Raw genomic sequence first — 22,522 nt, 5'->3', positions numbered from 1 at the left:
TGAATCTTAAAAGTATATTGAACAGTTTACAATCATACGCATACTTCCCTTTTTCTCTTCACCCATCAGCTAAATTGATATGTACATTAATAACACATCAAACAAACATGTTCAAAATCAACATTTAAATCACAAAATCAAATTTTAGCCAAATGACTTACATAGTTTAGTCATTATGACCTAATAATGACTGAGGTCAAGCCCTTCTGGGGAAAAATTGGGAACTATCACTTCAGTTATTTTTAATCGACTTTATTTTTAGAACTGTTTTGGCAAACAGCAAACTTGAGTGAAAGGTACAAAAATGTTCCAGAGGAACTCTGTTCCCACATATGCATAACATTCCACTTTCAAAATCCTACACTAGAGTAGTATATTTATTATAATCAATAAATCTGCATTGATACATCATTTTCACCTGAAATCCATAGTTTACATTTGGGTTCATTCTTGATATTGCCCATTTTATGAGTTTTAACAAAAGCATAATGATATATAATCACTATTATATTATCATAGAGAATAGTTCCAGTGCCCTAAAAAATCCTTGTGCTCCACTCCACTTATTCATCTCCTACTTCACTAACTTCTTTGCCTTTATCAAAATGTAGTATAAATATAGCCTTTCTGGCTTCTTTCTCTTAGTAACATGCACTTAAGTTTCCTTAAATCTTTTCAAGTCTCCATAGCTCATTTCCTTTAAATATTAAATAATATTCCATTGTTTGTATGTACCACAGGTTCTTCATTCACCTACTAAAGAACATCTTGGTTGCTTCCAAGTTTGGGCAATTATGAATAAAGCTGCTATAAACATTGTGTGCATGTTTTTGTGTGGACATAAGTTTCCAATTCATTTGGGTAAATACCAAGGAGCGTGATTGCTGGACCGTATGGTAAGAGTATGTTTAGTTTGTAAGAAACTGCCAAACTGTCTTCCAAAGTGGCTGTACTATTTTTCATTCCCATCAGCAATGATTGAGAGTTACTCGATTCAACATATTTTTTAAAAAATTCTCAAAGTAACTCTATCACAAGCAGATTAAGAATGAAGGTTAGAATTCATACATTTTCTCATAGGCTTGAGATGAACCACAAGGAGTACAATGATTCTTAGCTAGGGGTCCAAAGACCACATTACTACAGTAATGAACACTAGAACTCCATACACTGAATGTTACTCCTTGAAATAAGCAAATACTATAAGAAATTACTGTCAAAGCAATAGAAAATATTTTAAGTCCATGTGATTGATGCATTATTTTCTTGTAAGCACTCTTATGTGGAAAAACAAATTATAATCAGATGGTAAATTGATGAACAGAGGATCAGAAAATGAAAAAGAGCCAAAAGAATGTTTAGCATACTAGATTACTACAGCTACAGCACCCATGAATCACAATTCTAGATATACATAACCTTGCATATTCTCCCATGTTGACTCTGGGCTTGGACTTTTGCTTGTTTTCACCAATGGGACATCAAGAGACTTGACACTGGCTGAGGCTTGGATAAGTGCTTGCTTCCTAAGGCTTGATGTTTCAGAATGTTTCTGGCTTCATGTGAAAAAGCACAAGATGACAGAGCCCATGGAAAGTGACCTGGCCATCTCAGTCATTGCAGCAGTCCCAGCTGAGGCCCCAGACATATAAGTAAAGCCATGTAAAATACCCAGGCCCACCCCAAACACCACCTATCTGCAGCCACATCAGTAAGCTCAGGTAAATCCAGCTAAAGACTGTCCAGTTAACCCACAGAACTTTGAGAAAAAATAAACCAGTATTGTTTTAAGATACTGTCTTGGGATGATTTGTGAGACTACAATAAATAAAATGAAATCATGGCTTATGGCAGAAGCATCCTGTTGTAGCAGCCAGTTATCCTTTTAAAATGCAAGACATAGCCAGGCACAGTGGTACACACCTGTCATCCCAACTAAGGAGGCTGAAGCAAAAAGATCACAAGTTCAAGGTCATCCTAGGCATCTTAGTGAGATATTATCTCAGAAAACAAATGACTAAGGATGTAGCTCAGTGGTAGAGTTCCCTGGGTTCGGTCCCCAGAATAAAAAAAAAAAAAAATCCAACATCTTTCCACAGCCTAAAAGATCCTGCTTATTCTGGCCCCTGGTTGCCTCTCCAGTCTCCTTCCCTATCACTCTCCTTCTCACTCTTCTCCAGCCTTCTTACAGACCTTTGATCATGTTTTAGGGACTTGGGCAGATTGCTCTTCAAGAAAGGATTTACTGTCCACATACAGAAAGCATGTTTAACTTACAACCTCCAGTATCAGCTTAGTCAGAGTTCACTTCAGCCTACTTCAGCTGAAAGCATATGCCATTTGACCAGAGAAGTCCATGGTCAAATGACTGAGCAGAGTGGAAAATAAGGCCTAGTCATTTCCTCCACTCACTGCAGAGGTGCTGTAGTGGGCCTCAGGCTGTCAGCTATGGAACCCCCCACAAGGCTGGCACAGACTTTGACAGGTCGACACGCAGTCTGACAGCTCCTCCCTCCAGTTGGATTTTCTTCCTTTTCTTCTAACTGATTTTACTGCCCCCAAAATTTGCCTTTCTAATGGTCTCAATAACTGCTTTACAGAAAACACAAGATGTGACAGCCTTTGCACTTACTATTCCCTAGGACTGGCACTCTCTTCCGCTATATATTTCCATTCTTCTCACTTCATTTAAATTTCTGCTTAAATATCACACTGAGGGACCTTGCCAGATCATTCTACCTAAAACAGAACCCCTCTGAATCTCTATTCCTGCTTTATTTTTCTTTATAATAAGTATTATTACCTTACATTATACTGTAGGCTGATATATTAGTTTTACTACCATCTTTCTCACTAGAATACAATCTCAATAGGGCAGGACTTGTCAATCTTGCATTCCCAAGTCTAGAACCATAGCTGTCACACAGTAGGCACTCACCAGGAATTAAAGAATCTGTGAGGAAGTTAAAGCATGGAGGAAGGGAGGGATCCATATACTTGAACATGAAGGGGTGCTGTATTTTGTTGAATGCTTTTTCTGAATTTATTGAGATGATCATATGGTTCTTATCTTATACTTGATAATTAGCATGCTTATAAAAGAGACCAGAATGTTCAAAGTCAGGTAGCTCATTTTTGTGTCACATGACTAAACCAGTCAGGGTCACTCCAAGTGAATTTTGGGAAAAAATAAAGACACAGACACAGAAAGTACCTTTTCTTTGGGTTCCCTGATAGCTCCTCAGCCACAGCTCCCACAAGGCGGGCAAGGCAGGCAAGAAAGAGTGAAGAGCACGTGCTGAACCCTTTTATTGGGGAGAAGCCATTCTAATAAGGAAAGGGGTCAAGTTTCAGGGGGTTGAGTCTAGCTTCCTGATGTCTTGCTGTCAGCAGGTTGAGTGACATCTAGGAAGGCCACATCCATCTCATATGCTGTGTAGGGATCATAGGCAGAGCAATCAAAAAGACTCATATGTCGCCCGCCCAAACACAGGGGCAACATTGGTTCAGTCCACCCTGTGCGCTCAATGCTCATAGTTCACACACACAGAGCCCATGGCTGGCTTGCCACATCTCCACACTCTGATCGCTCAAAGCTAAGGGGTGCTCGGTCCCAATGTGGCAGCTCCTGACAGCACATTTCCCCTCTCTCTTGTATAGGGCTTGAAAATGGTAGAATAAAGAAACAATTAATCAAAGACACTGTGAAACATTTTTCTCAAAGAAGCCAATGGGAATTTGGGGGTGCAGGTAAGCTTAGCAGTTAGAACAGAAAGGAAAACTAAAAGAAAGGAAACTGGGCAACAAAAGAGAAAAATCACCAGGGAAAACTTCCATCAGCAAGATAATCAGCTGGGCACAGAGGTGCACACCTGTAATCCCAGTAATTTGGGAGGCTGAGACAGGAGGATTGTGAGTTCAAAGCCAGCCTCTTTGTGAGGCTTAGTGAGGCCCTAAGCAACTTAGCAAGCATCCTATGTCAAAATGAAAAATAAAAGGTTCTGGGAATGAAACTCAGTGGTTGAGCACTGCTGGGTTCAATCCCCAGTACCAAAAAGAAAAAGGAAAAAGAAAGATAACCAAATAGCTTTAAAAAATAACAAATACTCCAAGTTGTAAATAGTACCTCTCCAAAATCATCAAACTGATTCTGTAAAGCTCAGCACAAACACAAGTGCTCTGTGTGAGTGGTTATGGGGAAATCAAAGAAAAGAAGTTGAGTTTCACATCTGAATTGGTAGAGGAAAGAGGGACTAGAATAGCTATGATAGGTAGGAAATGAATGGGAACTCCCATTAAGTAACCCTTGTTCCCCATATGGGCTAATAATTCTATAAAGATACAGTCAGGAAAGTTTATGATTTGAAGTGTTACTCGAAAGCTCATGTTCCAGATATTATAGCAATACATACATACTCATGTTTATAGCACACAATTCACAACAGTCAAACTATGGAACCAGCCTAGATGTCGACCAACAGGTGAATGGATAAAGAAAATATGGTATGTATGCATACACACACACACACACACACACACACACACACACACAATAGTTTCATTCAGCCATAGATAAGAATTAAATTATATCATTTGCAGGAAAATGGATGGAACTTGAGAACATTATGTTAAGTGAAATAAGTCAAACTCAGAAGAAGGTCAAGGGTCACATGCTTTCTCTCATATAGGGAAGCTAGAGAGGAAAAAGGAAAAGAAGCGGTGGGGGGGGGTCTCATGAAAATCAAAGGGAGATCAGTAGAGTAGAGGAAAAAGACGACCATGGGGCAGGAGGAGCAGAAGGAAGGGGAAATATTAGGGAATTATATTAGCCAAATTATATTGTTATATGCACATATATTGTTATATGCAACAACAAATCCCACCATTATGCACAACTATAATGCACCAATAAAAAATGGAAAAAAAAATAAAAATAAAACGTGTATGTGCTGAAACTTAATCCTAAGATTCATATATTAATGTCATTTAGAGGCGGGACCTTTAGGAGGTAATTAAGGTTAAATGAGGTCATGAGGGTGGGATCCCCAAGATGGCATTACTGGCTTTATAAACGGAAGAAGAAACCAAAGGCCAAATGTTCTCTCTGATATATGGATGCTATCAAATGATAAGGAGTGGGTAGAAGTTCATTGGATTAGACAAAGGGAATGAAGAGAAGGTATGGAGGATGGGAATAGGAAAGACAGTAGAATCAATAGTACACTTTCCTATGTTCGAATACTGTGTAACTCCACATCATGTACAACACAAGAATAGGAAGTTATGATACATGTATGTCAAAATACACTCTACTGACAAGCATATGTAAAAAGAATAAAAAAAAAAGAGGTAGAAGAGATATCCAAGCTATCAAGCTCACTCTGTCACACCATGTGATGCATTCCCCGTGTTATGATGCAACAGACTTCACCAGATGCTGGTACCATACTCTTAGACTTCCCAACCTCTAGCAATGTGAGCCAAATAAACCTATATTCCTTAAGTTATCAGTCTCAAGTATTTTGCAACAGAAAACAGACTAAGACAAAAGCCATCATATTCTCTCCTATTCCATGGTCTATTAAGGAAAACTGAGATGTATACTTAACTACAGTGACACACATTCAAATTGCTACTCTATTTTCATCGTTCACATTGTTCTATCTTGATTTCCTTATCTATAAAATAGGGATAATACTGGTACCTATTTTTATAAGATTGTAAAAAATTAAATAAAGCAAAGCCTTATAAGCAGTTAGCCATGGTGCTCCATCATTGTCAGTTAATGTATTATTTCTGTCTTCTCACAAAACTTGCCCTGTGTTCCTTAATTCAATGAATGGCATGCCCACTTGCTCATTTTACCCAAGCAGGAAAAACCTAAGTAATATTCTTGAATCTTCTCTCCTCTCTATCTCCTCAAACTTAAGAACTACTTCCTGCAAATTCTTTTGCACAAAAGTTAACTCAAAATGGATCAAGGATCTAGGAATTAAACCAGAGGCTCTGCATCTAATAGAAGAAAAAGTAGGCCCTAATCTCCATCACGTGGGGCTAGGCCCCAACTTCCTTAATAAGACACCTATAGCACAAGAATTAAAACCAAGAATCATCAAATGGGATGGATTCAAACTAAAAAGTTTTTTTTCTCAGAAAAAGAAATAATCTGTGAACAGGGAGCTTACATCCTGGGAACAAATTTTTACCCGTCACACATCAGATAGAGCTCTAATTTCTAGGGTATATAAAGAGCTCAACAAGATAAGCACCAAAAAAACCACAAATAATCCAATCAATAAATGGGCTAAGGACCTGAAAAGACACTTCTCAGAAGAGGATATACAATCAACAAATATAAGAAAAAATGCTCATCATCTCTAGCAATCAGAGAAATGTAAATTAAAACTACTCCAAGATACCATCTCACTCCAGTAAGAATGGCAGCCATTATTAAGACAAACAACAAGTGCTGGCAAGGATGGGGGCGGGGGTGGTGGAAGGTACACTCATACACTGCTGGTGGGACTGCAGATTGGTGCAGCCAATTTGGAAAGCAGTATGGAGATTCCTTGGAAAGCTGGGAATGGAACCACCATTTGACCCACCTATTCCTCTTTTCGGACTATATCCCAAAGGACCTAAAAACAGCATACTACAGGGACACAGCCACATCAATGTTTATAGTAGCACAATTCACAATAAGTAAACTGTGGAGCCAACCTAGATGTCCTTCAGTAGATGAATGGATAAAAAAAAATGTGGCATTTATACACAATGGAATATTACTCGGCAATAAAAACGAATAAGATCATGGCATTTGCAGGGAAATCGATGGCATTAGAGAAGATAATGCTAAGTGAAGTTAGCCAATCCCAAAAAACAAATGCCGAATGACTTCTCTGATATAAGGGGGGTGACTCAAAATGGGGTTGGGAGGGAGAGCACGGGAGGAAGATTACCTTTATAGGGAATAGGTGTGGGAGGGAAAGGGAGGGAGAAGAGGAATAGCATGGATGGTGGAAGGAGACCCTCATCATTATACAAAATGCATGTATGAAGATGTGAATTTGGTGTCAACGTACCTTATATACAAACAGAGATATGATAAATTGTGGTATAAAGGTGTATTAGAAATTGTAATGCAAAACAAAAAAAGGACAGTTCATGTATAATGGCATAATTTGGCATAAACATACTTTATATACAGAATTACGAAAAATTGTGCTGTGAATGGATAATTATGATTGTAATGCATTCCACTATTGTCATGTATGTAAGAAAAAAAAAGGCGCTAGCATGCTTGGTTTCTCTCAAGGCCTTCCACCTTGAATTCAGAAGGCTGCTATCGTGTTGCCTCTGCACTTGGTCATCCCTCTATGCTCTCACAACTCTGATGTCCCTCTGTTTGTCCTAATCTCTTCTTGTATAGGAACACCAGAAAGACTGGATTCAGGCCCACCCCAATGGCCTCCATCCAACTTAATTGCCTCTTTAAATGCCCTGACTCCAAATACAGTCACATCCTGAGCTACTGGAGGTTAAGGAGTCAACATATGAATTGGAGGGGAGCATAATTCAGCCCTCAACAAAGCCCTGTCCATTTGCACAGTATCTAAGTAGTTCCTTAATGACCATCTCTTATCATACAAGGGAAGAATTGAGAATCAGCAAAATGTGGGGAAAGCCTCTGTCAAGGAAAGAGAGGCCACCAAAACAAACATGAAAAAGAAACTCAGAGGAAACAAATAAGACAGGTAAAATATTTTTTTTAACTGTGATTCCATTTATAACACCTCCTGGAAAACGCAAAATGATAGGCATAGAAAACAGACCAAAGTGAACAAAGACAGTGTACAGGGAAATGAAATAATTACATATTTTGAATAAGGGAACTGTTTTATATCTTAAATATAGTGGTAGCTACATGACTTCATATATTTGTCAAAACTCATAGAACTGTACACTAAAAAGAGGATTTTACCATATGCAAATTTTATCTCCCTAAAAAGAAAGTCATTGATATACTTAGAATCATGAGATTTTGCATCCATAACAGCACAAAGTACTTTTTTAAAAAAAGAATGTTCAGAAGATAAAACTCTCGCTTTGAAATTTAAAAATATTTTTAAAAATGAGAATGTAATAGAAAGGCAGAAAGATAGAAAGACATATATTTTTTATATATATATGAAACACAAAAAACATAAAAATATAAAAAAAAATCACAATAATATGGGACAGCAAAAAACAGAAGAGAGAATATTACCAAGCAAATAATTGAGATAAATTTCTTAAAACTGAAAAGGCATAGAGTCCCTTTTCATGCCCCCAAATAATAGATTTTAAAAAGACACACACCAAGCACAACAAAACATATCACTGTAAAAATATGGAAGATTGGGGCTGGGGTTGTAGCTCAGTGGTGGAGCGCTTGGCAAGCACGTGTGAGGAACTGGGTTTGATCCTCAGCACCACATAAAAATAAATAAATAAAACAAAGGTGTTGTGTCCAACTATAACTAAAAAAATTTTTTTAAAAATATGGAATACTGGGGGGCTGGGGATGTGGCTCAAGCGGTAGCGCTCTTGCCTGGCATGTGTGCGGCCCGGGTTCGATCCTCACCACCACATACAAACAAAGATGTTGTGTCCGCCGAAAACTAAAAAAAATAAATAAATATTAAAAACTCACTCTCTCTCACTCTCTCTCTCTCTCTCTCTCTCTCTCTCTCTCTCTAAAAAAAAATATGGAAGACTGACATTTTTCTGTCATAAACATTTCAAAGGGAAAAAAAAGCAGGCTTTATATAAAGTATTGTTGTTCAGAGTGACACTGGATTTCTCAACAACAGTGGAATCTAAAATAAAAATGGAACAAAACTTTCTAAATGTTTAGGGGAAAAAATATTTCTCTCTTATATTCAAAACCCAATCAAGCCATGAGCCACGAGAGAAGTAAAAACAATATTTTCACTCATGGATATTTTCAAAATCTTTACCTCCCATATATCCTTTGTTAGGATGGCCTTAGGCCTGAGCCTAAGCAACTCCATTTTTAAAACTCCAGTTTAACCTGCAGTTTCACCAGGCACATCCACAGATCCCTCCAGTATGGCCTCAAACAAGTTACTTCCCCTCACCCTGATAAACAGAGTGAAGACCCTGGCAGGCTGTTCTCGCCTGATAAGAGGGAAAAGCCAGAAGATCAGGGTGGAGACCACCAGACCAGATGTTTCTGACCTCAGGGTAAATGATGTCATTGAGAAATCTGGTGGTAGCTGATAATGACTGAAAGGCAGGTCAACCCCCCCCACAAATTTAGTATAAATGATAGACAAATAAACAGGGATTCAGCGAGCTGAAACAAGGAGGCACTCGAGCTGGAGAGCCTGACGAGGACCTGACATCCCATCACTTGTCATCATTTCCTGAGCCTCTACATGACCTCACCGCTCTCAAACTCTACCACCTCGTCTGGGCCTTGGTGAGAGCTGCAACTCCTCCCTAGGACGATCCCCTCCTCAACTGGTCGTCCACTCCATGCCAGGAAAAGACCGCCTTGGTTCCCCACCTGATCACCACAGTCTAAGTGAGTGTGCATCTGCTGGACTTAAAGCCTAAGGCTTAAGACTTTTGAACTTAGCACGCAGAGGGAATGTCTGTCATTAGCCCATCATGATTAATTGTGTTTTGCAGTGCTTAGAATTAATCTAGAATTGTTTGCTGTCAATTAATTAATCTATAATTGTTTACTGTGAATTGATTATGTCTATTGCAGTGCCTAGCACTAAGGATTGTCGTTTTCTTGATTAAGAACCTATAGAGTGAAATTGTATGGAGTAATTTGAGTGAATAAAGCATTGAAAGGAGCAGAAGTGCGTGGACATTATTTCTCCTCTCTACTGCAATGTCACAATTTTGTCCCCTCGCAACATTCTTTCTAGAGAAAAATTACTTATAGAGATAATCAAGGAGTTTATAATATAACTTTCTAAGAGAATTAGTTCTAAAAGTAATTACTAGTTTTTTTAGTAATCTAAAATTAATCATCAACAAGATAAATAGGAAAAAGATATGGAGTCATTCAAGGAGGAGAAGGAAAAAGGGAACACTCAGGATGAGTGTCAAAGAAAAAACTCAAAATGAGTAACACTGGTTCAGGGGTCCTAAAATGGAGTCTGGAAGCCATTGTTAATCAGGTCTCAGACACACATTAAACTGCAAAAGACACACCTCACCCTACCACCACCATTCCACCCGTTACCACTCCAGTGTGAACTGACCTTTGAAGCACTATTAACTCCTGATGGCCTTCTGCACAGTGGACCCTTTTCTCCAAACTACCCAGAGATATCACATCCAATCTCTTTCTTACAAGATAGCTTAACTTTTACCATAACGGATCATAATCCCTGACTAGCAAGTGATATAATTTCTACTATAAAATTTATTTCTATATAATTTATACTATAAAGCTATCAATACAGTCATTATTTTGTAAGACCTTGGAGCAAATTTTCACATTTTTTAAAATCAAAGTTCTACCTATGCTTCAGAAGTTCTACAAGGTTAATTATGAAAAGATAAATTATATATCATATTGAAACCAGAGCTCTGAGATGAAACTAGATTCCCGGCTTTGCCAATATTCTTCCAGGTTCTTGTCTTGCAAGTTTCAAGAATAAAATCTACAAATAATATCAGAAGGGAAGAGTAAATGGATTTATTAAATTGAGAAGAGAGAGAACACTGACATGTGGGAGGAGACCAGAGAGCAGAAAAAACAATTTTGGTGTGCTAGCTTAGGGGCTTATATGGTATTGGGTAGAGCATGGTACAAAATCTATGTTAAATAGGTATTGAAAAGGTTTTGGCTGTGTTCTTTAGGCTGAATTTTAATCCTTCCTGTAACTCCCATCTGGGTTGACTCCCACCTTCCATTTTCCCACTTCTCTGGGACAAACAAGTTGGTTAGAGTGTTCCCACAGGACAGCCTCAAGGTCTTTTACATTTGAACTAGGCTTTGATGGTGTGTGTAAGCAAAAAATAACCAAAACAGTTTCGGCACAGTTTTGGATGTGAAAAAGAGGTTGGATATAATGAAAGCACAAATAACTGGGACGTGAGCAGACTTCATGGATCAGCTATGTCTTTCATTCTGCAGCAGAGTCAGGCAGCGGAGGTTCTCACCTTCTGGGTAGAAAATGACCACCAGTTACAACTGGGGCCTGGCTTTTTATAGGTTACATTGAGAGGTGACTTAATTATTGACAGAATGTGTCAGTTTGGGCACTCAGCAAACAGGCTGTGAGAATTTGAAACTTGTTTATTGAGAAAGGATGGAGGGTCCAAGGTTCAGGCCCAGTACTTACCTTGTCCTGGGGGGAGAGGGGGGTCATTGTATTGTCACTAGGACAGGATTAATGTATGGCTTCATTGTCACTGGGAAAGGATCAATGTTTGTCCTCTTACGAGGGACTGCCATTTTAGAATTGATGTTTGCCTCCTTCCCACCAATTGTCTTGTCACTGGGAAAGGATTTATTGGGGAAGGATCAATATTTTACCTTCTTCCTCTGTCCCTCCTCCTGGGTCACACTATCTTGGGTGGTTGTCATTTTCCATATCCTTCAGTGCACATTAATATTTCTATGTGCTAGCCTCCTGGTGTGGTCTCTGCATTTGAACCAGACCTTGATTAGGATCCATCACTTCTAATGCTGACCATTGACTATTCTTATTCAATATTATATATCATTATATATCATATTCATGAGCAACACAGTGGAACATCATCCCATGAACTTCCCACTGCATAGCCCCTGCAATATTTTTTTTTAATTTTTTTTTTAGTTGCAGATGGATACAATATCTTTATTTATTTATTTTTATGTGGTGCTGAGGATTAAACTCAGTGCCTCATACCCATGAGGCAAGCACTTTTGCCACCGAGCCACAATCCCAGCGCCTCCTGCAATGTTTTTTATCAATATTGCCACTCTGAAGCTTTTACTGATTCATTATTTACACACATTGCAGTAGCATCAAAGAGAAATTACAGTCAATCCATTTATTCGATAGCTTGACTATTCATTAAAATTTACTTTTGCTGGGATGTATATTAGTGGTAGAGCACTCACTTAGCATGTATAATGCCCTGGATTCAATTCCCAGCACTGAAAAAAAATTATATATACATATATATGTGTGTGTGTATATGTATATGTGTGTATATATATATATATAAGTATATGTTAGTGTATATATGTATATATACGTGTATATATTTAAGGTTTATATTGTATATTATACACATATATTTATATTTATATATATATATATATATATATATATATATGAAAAAAAAAAAGGCCAAGTATGGTGATGCATGCCTGTAATCCCAGCAACTCAGGAAACTACAGCAGAAAGATCACGAGTTCAAGGCCAAACTGGAAAACATAGCAAGATCCCAACTCAAAAATAAATAAATATATATATATATATATATATATATATATCATTTGCAACCTCAAAATCACTACACACAATGCTTCTACAACTTCTGAACACACAGAGAATGCAGAAAAACTGAGTTACCAATACATATATTCTCAGCTGAGATCAAACTAGGCAACCTTCAGTCTTCTTGTTTCAGCTTTCACTGTAAAGTGTCAATTAGTGGAATTTTTCACATTTTTTTCAAATTTTTGTGTTTGTGTTGATGTTTTAAATGGCCCACAAAAGTAATGCTGAAGTGCTATCTGGAATTACTAAGCACAGCATAGCTGAGATGTGCCTGACATAGAAAATACATGTGTTAGATACGCTTTATTCAATTTTGATTTATTGAGCTGTTGATCATTAAATCAGTGTTAATAAATAAACAATATTTTGTCTAAAAATGTCTTTAAACACAAACACACATAAAACAAGCATATATTTTAATGAGTTAATGGAAATGTGTGAACAGAGGCTTACAGAAACCTAACCCTGATTTGCTCTAGGAGCAATGGTACAGTATTCAGTATTCACTAATTCACTCTTTTTGGGCGAGGAAGAGAGGCTTTACTGGGAATTGAATCCAGGTATGCTTTCCCACTGAGCTACATTCCCAGCTCTTTTTAGTTTTAAGACAGGGCCCCACTAAATTGCTGAGGCTGGCCTTGAACTTGTGATCCTCCCGTCTTGCTGGAGTGTGCCACTGCAACTGACACTAATTCACTCTTATTATTGATTGTATAGAACATGATTACTGTGAAATAAAAAGAACTGATCATGTTAAAGAGGCAAGAGAAAGACAGGGCTAGCTCACCTGGAAGCCTGAGGCCAGCCATGAGAACTCTACAGACAACACTGAATGCCACATTATCATCAAAATGAAATTAGGGGAAATTAGGGGAAGCCAAGCAAGGTGGATCATCATAGCCCAGAAGTTTAGGGGCAGCCTGGGAAAAATGGCAAGACACCATTAAAAAAAAAAAAAGTAATTGGAGAAGAAGACCCTACTACTTCCCACAGGGGAAGAAGAGGGAAAGAAAACTTGATAAAATTTATTTAAAAATTCACCTTGATGAGTACATGCTCAAGAATAGCCAACAAAACTGAGAGGAAGGAGGAAGAAAAAAAGGATACTTAGCCTAAGAGATAATACAATATACAATAATTTTAAACATGGGCTAGCCTTGAACTTGTGATTCTCCCGCCTCAACCTCAGGGATTACAAGTGTGCACCATCACAAAGGAATTGTTTTGATTTTCTGCTGTATTTAAGTTTTTTTAAACAATTTTATTGAAGAATGATTTATGTATAATAAATTATATGTTACATACTTATATTATTACATATATTACATATAATCGACATAATAATGTATTTATATAAATATAACAAATTGTACATAACACTTGTGAAATCACCTCACTCTTTGAGCTTCCCTTTCCCCTTCTGAAGCACCCACATCATAGGATCCATAAGACTTAAATGAAATGTTGTATGTAATGTGTGTAGCATACTTCCTGGCATATAGTAAATGCTCACTAACAGTTTGCAATTGTTATCATCATCATATATGTATTACAGTCACACCATTTATTCAAATAACTTAAAATTCAGACTTGAAAACAAAAAAATATATATTTGATTATTTTAAGGAAAAAATGATACAGTTCTCAATGCTCTATTCTTTAAAAGGATATCCAGAGCCGTATTTTGCCCATTTGTGAAAGAATTAATAAGCTGGGTAGAAGTGGAAGGTGATTATAAGGGGAAAAGCAGTGGGGAAAGGCATCAATTATAATTTGTTGAAATGCATTGAGCCAGTTTGTATATCCCTCTGTCTTATTTGGCCTCTAGTAATGGAAAGCTATTATGATGATATAGCTGGGCAACCATGCAGAGAAGTATAATTATAATGAAGCAGCCATCAATTCGATGCTTGCCAGAGCTGCTTGCTATGACTTTCCTGGTACTTGGACCCAGGATTTCTACAACACAAATAAACTTGAGCAGCACCAGAGTGGGGATAAATGACAGATGACAACACTAGTGGCTCATCTGTGTGACAGTAATCATGGTATTCCTCTCCACTTGAACTATCCAACTACTGAGACACAAAAAAGGCCAAGTCATAAAACAAACTTATGAAATAACAATGTCAAATATAACATGTGATATACACCAAAAAGATTATTTGATATTTTACAAAAGAACTTAACTACCTGAATTTATGAATGAGAAAACAAAAGATGGACATCTCTTCAAGGCATGCTCTTTTAATCTTCTGAAGCTTTATAATAGCTAGCATGATGTTCTTTTTCTAGAATGCCTTAGAAGTCATGAAAGAAGCTTTGTTTCTAATAGCATGGCAGGTTATTCTGGAGGGTAGTGTCCCAGGGAAATCAGAATCAACTGGAAGACATTACAGGGAAACTATAATTTGTGGACTGCTAGAAAGTAATTGTTTTCAACTTCTAGGTTTTTGGGAAATAAGCAAGGTTTGTGAAAAAGGAAACTAAGAAACCTCCCTGGACTCAAGGACATTTCTATTCTATTCTTCACTAAAACCCAAACAAACAAACTCGTGTTTATATTGATAGTAATTACAGATTAATTATTCTTTTATCCATGAATCCACACTATTTCTATCTAATATAACCTTCATGAAACAATCCTGTGAGATAATAATTTTTAATTAGTGTTCTTTTTCTGAAATCCCAGGGGGAAGAGGGTATGAATCACCAGCTTCAAATGTTTAAAAATCAAATGTCTATAAATAATAAATAATAAAATACAAAGCAGACACAGCACCACATGCATGTAGCCTGTAGTTCCAGTTACACAAGAAGCTGAAGTAGAAGGATCACTTGAGCCCACAAGTTTGAGACCAATATAGGCAATATAGTGTCATCCATCTCAAAGCAAAATAATAATAAAATAGAAACTAACCTAATTCAATTAATTAATATTAATTTCTGAAGTCCCTGTTATAGTAAGAAAGAATGTAAAAAAATATCCTCAACTTTTGCAATTAATTTCTAAGGTTTCTCTTTAAATAAACAATTCAGCACCAAAAAATTTTTAAGAAAATATAGATAAATAAAATTAACAAAACTAAAATCACTCATTTTTTGTCAAAGCTCATAATTGCTAGTGTTTTGGGTGCAAATGCCTTTGGAGATAAAAAAAAAAACAGGTGGATGGATGAATGGATATACAGTCATACCATTTTTGTTCAAAAAATCTAATTGTGATATCATAAACTACTTTTATCCTGTAATAATTTAGGAGATGCCATTCATAATTGTAGATGTAAGATGAGATTCTTAGCTAAGCTTCAGGGTAAATTGGCATTACAGAACAAAGCTAAAGGCATTCCACCAAGAACACCAGCTTACTGATTCTCACTGAAGTTCAAAAAGTACAAGTCAATCAGACTCCAGCTATTATGGTACTTCAGATCCTACTATAAACCCCAAAAGGTACTTAGTGCAGAAGTAATGCTAAAGGTATGAAGCAATTACACTGCTTAGGGACATTTGGAGGATAATAGTTTAGATGAATAATGTATGATTCAACAAGTATTGACACCTTATTTCCTAGAACTTCCCTTCCCTTCAAAACATTGCTATTATTGTAAAATTTACAACTAAGCAGATTTTGGAACTGTTGGACAATACTATTTTAATGAAAACTTGAGAAATTTATAGGAAGAATGATATAAAAAGTGTCAGAAAGGGGGCTTTTGAGTCAATGTTAAATCAGGCCACAATCAAAGTATAAATCAATGCTAATCCCAATCTTTCTGTTCTTCTATGTTTTCCAGGTTCTCTTGCAGTTAGGTTGGGGTCAAACAATGGGTATAGAAAATAAGACAGGCAGCACTCATAAAAGCCAATTCCTGGCCTGACCCTTAAAAGCATCCCATGAAATCCTCCAATCCTCTATTACCCTTGGGGACTACACATTTCAAATAGTACAGCAAGATATGCAGGAAACATGTTAGTGTTGCATTGAGTCACTGAGATTGTGGGCTAATTTGTAGTGCAGCAAGACCTAGCCTATCCTGACTAATAAGGATGCCAAGCATTGGAGGCACACTGAGTTCTAAGTTCACAGCATCAAAACCAACAACTAGAAAGTCCTTTCAGATTAGACTGATTTACTGTCCCTTTAGAAGCAGTCTTTTCAAACTAGAGTATGTAAAGACTTTATTAAAGGATGAATAAATCATTTTGAAGAAATAAATTTCCAGATCAACCTCCATATGTATTCTTCTCTACAACCAATCTACAACCAATTAACCTGATTTCTTCTGTTCTACAGAGATAGTTATTCCTCACATGTCCCAGGTCTTACCCTCATTTGAGTTATCATAAATTTCACCTAAATGATGAAAACTTTTAAATATCAACTTAAAAACAGGCAAAGAATTGTTCTTCAAAAATCTTTTAGAAGCTAGACTACAATAGATTGGTATGTAGATATCTAGGAAACAGTACCAATGTATAGATTTCATAATTCAATGTTCATAGGTATAAAATTTATAATCCAGAATCCACAAGCTGAAGAAAAAATTTCTTAGATGCTCAGCCTTCTTCGATGGTCCACCCTGAAGCTAGGTAGTTGTCCCGAGGATCAGAAGTGGTTGAATAAGAAACTAGTGGAGAAAATGATAGTTACAAATTGTTGAATGTGCAGGGCATGGTGGCACATATCTGTTATCCCAGTGACTCAAGAGGCTGAGGAAGGAGGATCCCAAATTCAGAGCCTTAGCAACTTAGCAAGGCCCAACTTAGCAGAGATCCTGTCTCTAAATAAAATATAAAAAGGACTGGGGATGTCACTCAGTGCTTAAGTGCCCCTGGGTTCAATCATTGGTACTTCCCCCTAAATAACTGTTGAATGTAAGAGTACCACAAACTCAAGCGATCCTTTGAATTCCTCAATATTGGTAAAGTGGTTCTCCTCTAGGAGAATGGTCAAAGCCAAGACTCATATGCAAATCCCCTCCAGAGGACAACTGACAAAACAGAGCCCACTCTAGGCACTCTAGGTTGATGAAACATCTTTCTAGGAACTTGAGAAGTTATAATTATCACAGCATAGAAGAAAACGTACATGAGGATTGGAGTGCCAGAAGGAGGACAGTGGGGTATTCCAATATTAGACTGTGAATACAAGGAGCTCCTTCTAATGTAAAAAATATATTGAGCCCTATTTCACAGAATATTGCAATAACTAGGGGGAAAGGGAAGGGAAGGGACAGCATGGAAGAAATGTGGTAGTGAATATGTTTGTGGGACAAAATATGTTTTATGGTTTACTTTTTGTTAATAGCTTCCAGTGGGTATCTGGAAGAGATCTCTAGAGAAAACTTTTGGATTCATTTTGGGTGAAGAGCCATTGAATCCTTCAAGAGACTTCTCTTCAAGTAATACAGATAAAAATTAATCATTTTGGTGTTGAGAATTTGAGAGAATAGAGAAGAGGAATCCTTGTTTCTACAGACACTGGGAGGCCTTGGGGTGGCCTAGCCATGTTAATGTTGCAAATGCTTTAAAATTTGTGTGTGTGTGTGTGTGTGTGTGTGTGTGCGTGTGTATGTGTGTGTGTGTTTTACTGGCAATTTAATCCAGAGGTGCTCTACTACTGAGCCAATCCCCAGTCCTTTTTATTTTTATTTTGAGACAGGGTCTCACTAAGTTGCACAGGCAGGCCTCAAACTTGCAATCCTATTGCCTCAACCCCTCAAGTCACTGGGATTACACATTGCACCATCATGCCCAGCTAAAATTTTTAACATATATTATCAAATAGCCTACCAGAAAGATTATATATAATATGTACCATCAATGTATGAAAACAGTGTTCTCTATCATCTTCCATAACCCTGTATATAATCTTGATTTGGGATTTTTTGTTTACTTATCATAAATTTGAAAAGTAAAAATTTGCATGCCACTGTCATTAATTTGTATATCAAAGATTTTCATACCTTTTCTTTTAAATTATTCTTGTTATTGGCCCATATTTTTACAGGTACATTTATTTTTCTCTTTATTGATTTGTATAGTTTATTTAGGTAGTAGAAATATTAACCTTTTTATCAGTCATTATTTAGTAAAAGTAAATTTTCCTGTCTTTTCTTTGCTTTCAATTTTCCATTTTTTAAAATAAAAAATAATTTCTTTTATGGCATTTGGGATTATCTCAAGATTTCCCAAGACTACCCATAGTTTCAGTGATTTGCTAGGAGTCACAGGATTCAGCATATGGTTTTATTCACAGCTAAGGTTTATTACAGCAAAATTACATATAAGAGGACCAAAAAGGGAAAGACACAGTCATATACTGTAGGAAAAAATTCATGCACAGGTTTCTTAGAGAACCTAAAAGGCGATAGACAGACACGTAATTTATTTTAAAAAGTTTGTGTGTGTGTATACATGTACATGCACACATACATATTGCATGTTCTGGGGAAAACCTGAGACTCAGAACCCAAGATTTTTATTGAGGACATTCACATATGTACTCTACTTACCATGTACTAAAATTTCAGACTCCCAGAAGAAAAGCAGATGCTTACCATAAATTACATTGTTTGTCAAACCATCTAAACATCATGAACTGCCTTCATTAATTATGAAGCAACGCTAGTGCTAAATTCCCAGAGACCATATTTATAAGATGGTCTTTCAGAAACAGCAGCCCGCGAGGCCTGCTATATTAACTCTTTTCTACATAGGTGTTATGTTTTTCCAACCTCAGATTATATAGTTATTCATTCATAATTATCTTCTCCATTTTAAAAAGCTTTTCTTCTCCTATTAAATAGTCAAACTATCTAAGATTTATTTTTTCCTATTTAAGTGTTAAGTGGTTGCTTCTTAGATAAAATGTCAATTTTTAAAAATTTCTATTTTCCTAAAAAATTTTACATTTTTCACACAAAAAAGTGTTATCTTTGTTCATCTGCTGCTGCTGTAACAGACTACTACAGCCTGCAGAATTTATTTATAAAAGAGATTTATTTCTCAGTTCCATAGGCTTGGAAGTCCAAGAGAGCAGATGCCTGCATGTGACCTTTGTGCTGTATCATGGCAGAAAACAAGAGGACAAGAGGGCAAACAAGAGAAAGCCAAGGAAGCTAAGCTCACTTTTCTAATAACCCACTCCTGTAATAACTAACCTACTCCCTAATGCATCATGAGAGCTGAGCCCTCATGAACTAAAGGTCCCTTAAAGGGCCCCATCTTCCAATACTGTTACAGTGGCAATTAAATTTCCACGTGAGTTTTGGAAAGGACACTCAAATCATGGCAACTGTGCATTTTTTTAAACTGGAAAAAGACAAAAATGAAGATTCTAATGATATTAAAATTTTATTTACTCATTTTAAAACAAACCTCTAGTGTTTGTGTCTGAAAAACAATATTCATATGCTCTTATTTTTTTCATGTAGGAGTATTCTGTCAGCAGTTTTATTATTTTCAATTAAAACTTTTTATAAGTATGATTTAATACACTAATATCTGTGCTATACCTGGGTGAAATATATTAGTCTACAAAGAAGTAAATTGTATAAAACATTTCACCTATGCTTGGCCACTATGCATACTTTGAAATAAAAAGATTAATTATATATATATATATATATATATATATATATATATATATATATATATATATATATATTAGTTGCAGTTGGACACAATACCTTTATTTTATTTGTTTTTATGTAGTGCTGAGGATCGAACCCAGGGTCTCGCACGCGCTAGGCAAACGCTCTACCACTGAACCACAACCCCAGCCCAAGATTAAATTTTAATGAAGCAGTGGAATTTGACTTTTAGAGACTCTTGAAAACAAGTCACTTTTAATTCTTCTTTTTCAATAAGAATATTAAGTGAGAGTTAAGTGATCTATTATGGTCAAAGCAGCCCTAACCACATCAGTGAATGAGCTATTTACATCCTAGAGAGGCATTTACTTTTCCACTACTAGAAGACCTTAACATGACACAGCTGACAAGAGGCAGCTCTATAAGGAAAAGAGATAATCGGGAAAGTTTCAGGAAATATTAAAGATTATGCTCTTTAAAAAAGATTATGCTCTATCCCAGCGGCTCAGGAGGCTGAGGCAGGAGGATCGAGAGTTCAAAGCCATCCTCAACAACATGAGGCTTCTAAGCAACTCAGTGAGATCCTTTCTCTAAATAAAATGCAAAAAAAAAAAAAAGTCTGGGGATGTGGGCTCAGTGGTTGAGTGTCCCTGAGTTGAATCCAAAAAAAAAAAATAGTAGCCAAAAAAAAAAAAATCATGCTCTAAGTGTACACATAATAATTTCTAAGAAAGTAAGTACATGCTGAGAAGCGTTCATCAAAAATACATGATACATTTTAATCTCTGCATTTATTTACAAGATGAAAGTAAACACAAGGTTTCTGCAGCACAGATGAGAGTTATTATGCCTTACATCAAGAAATGCACCGTTTCCCCACACCTAATACCTCATGATGATGGAATGAGAACCCCTTGGTTAGGCCTGCACATTGGAAGGACAGAACCACAGGAAAGGAATGCCAAAATTGTGAATCTGGGAGTTTGTACAGGATAATTATCTAACTGCCACTGTTACCTTACAAAGGAGAGGGCTAAATCTACCTAAGGTAAACAAACTCTCCTCAGGAAGAAAAGAAAGCCCTTGGGTTCTTAACCCTTTGAATATAAATAAATGTCTCCAGGGGGAAGATAAAACAAGCATACTGGATTTACAGTCTTGGCATTGTCTCCAAGGCTCTGGATTTCATATCTTTTAAAATATAAACATATACCTCCTAGAATTTCTTCAACTAGCTATTCAGTCATCTTTTAACTTCCACAGCTTATCCTTTAACCCAGGTTCCAGTTTTCTTAATTTAGAAAGCCCTGACAATGAAGAAATATGGAAATATTTATTTCTCCATATTACTTAGTAAAAACTAATCAAAGTATAGGTATTTGTAGCACTGGTTAATACCTGACACCTACTTAAGATTGTGGTGTTCAAAGCCTTTCTGCAGAGCTCTAGGAATTCTTCAGAGGGGCCCCAGAGCCTCTTTGGTAATAGTGGAAGGCAGAGGATAGTAAATGTAGGGGTATAGAGTAAGCAGGGCTCTGGGACCCTAATCCCTGCTTTACAAATAGCTCTTTTGCTTCCAAGTATTTTGTTGTTGTTGTTCAAGATAAAGTTCTATGGGCTGGTGTTATAGCTCAGTGGTAGAGCACTTGACTAGCATGTGTGAAGCACGGGTTTGATTCTCAGCACTGCATTTAAACAAATAAAATAAAGGCCCATCAACAACTAAAAGTATATATTTTTTAAAAAGATAAAGCTCTATGAAGAAAAAAAAACAAACTTTGAAACCCACTGAAAAATGAACACACTAAAAAACTTAGATATAAATAAAGATCCACAGCTTTATAAAAACAGACAAGAGCCCATTTATATTTATACTTAAATTTCCTTGTCTTGGTATTCATATTTTAATGAAGTACTTCTAAAACACATCACCACCACTAAGTTAACCAATTATTTCTGGGAGTTCCTCAGGCAGATGTTCAGAAAGTTCTTGAGGTTCTTCTACCTACTGATCCCTCTGTACACAATGCCATTTGAAGACAGCACCTAGTCACTGATCCTTCCTCCCTTCCCTTTCAACTCTCTTCCCCTAAGCTCACCTCCACACAAAGAAATTCAATACAAATAAATGCTGGGGGAACTGAAGCCCACCAGCTCAGACATCTAGACTTTAACTCCTTGGTAAAAATATGACAACACCCTGGCTATACTTATAAAGATTCAATAGTTAAGGTTACATCTACTAATCTCTAAATCTAAAGTCGCATAGTAGTTCCACTTTCAAAATTCTACATGCTTCTTTACCTACTGCATTTTTCAAAGGATGCAATGTTTATCAATTTATATTTCTTAGGAGGCAAATTTGCCTGAAATTCTTGGAACTTCAGTTCTAGTGCTACT

The 22,522-nt window shown here is 36.7% G+C and overlaps 1 protein-coding gene across 3 annotated transcripts in view; it reads right to left on the bottom strand.

Annotated features, from left to right (window-relative positions):
* Nucleotides 1–22,522, bottom strand: part of Sugct (succinyl-CoA:glutarate-CoA transferase) — a 694,998-nt gene that overhangs the window by 670,407 nt on the left and 2,069 nt on the right. The gene's annotated exons all lie outside the window — the stretch shown is intronic.

This window comes from Callospermophilus lateralis, chromosome 1, assembly GCF_048772815.1.
Source record: "Callospermophilus lateralis isolate mCalLat2 chromosome 1, mCalLat2.hap1, whole genome shotgun sequence".
NCBI classification, from domain to species: Eukaryota; Metazoa; Chordata; class Mammalia; order Rodentia; family Sciuridae; genus Callospermophilus; species Callospermophilus lateralis.
The sequence above is the reverse complement of the archived record's forward strand: the minus strand, read 5'-3'. Positions and strand labels throughout refer to the sequence as shown.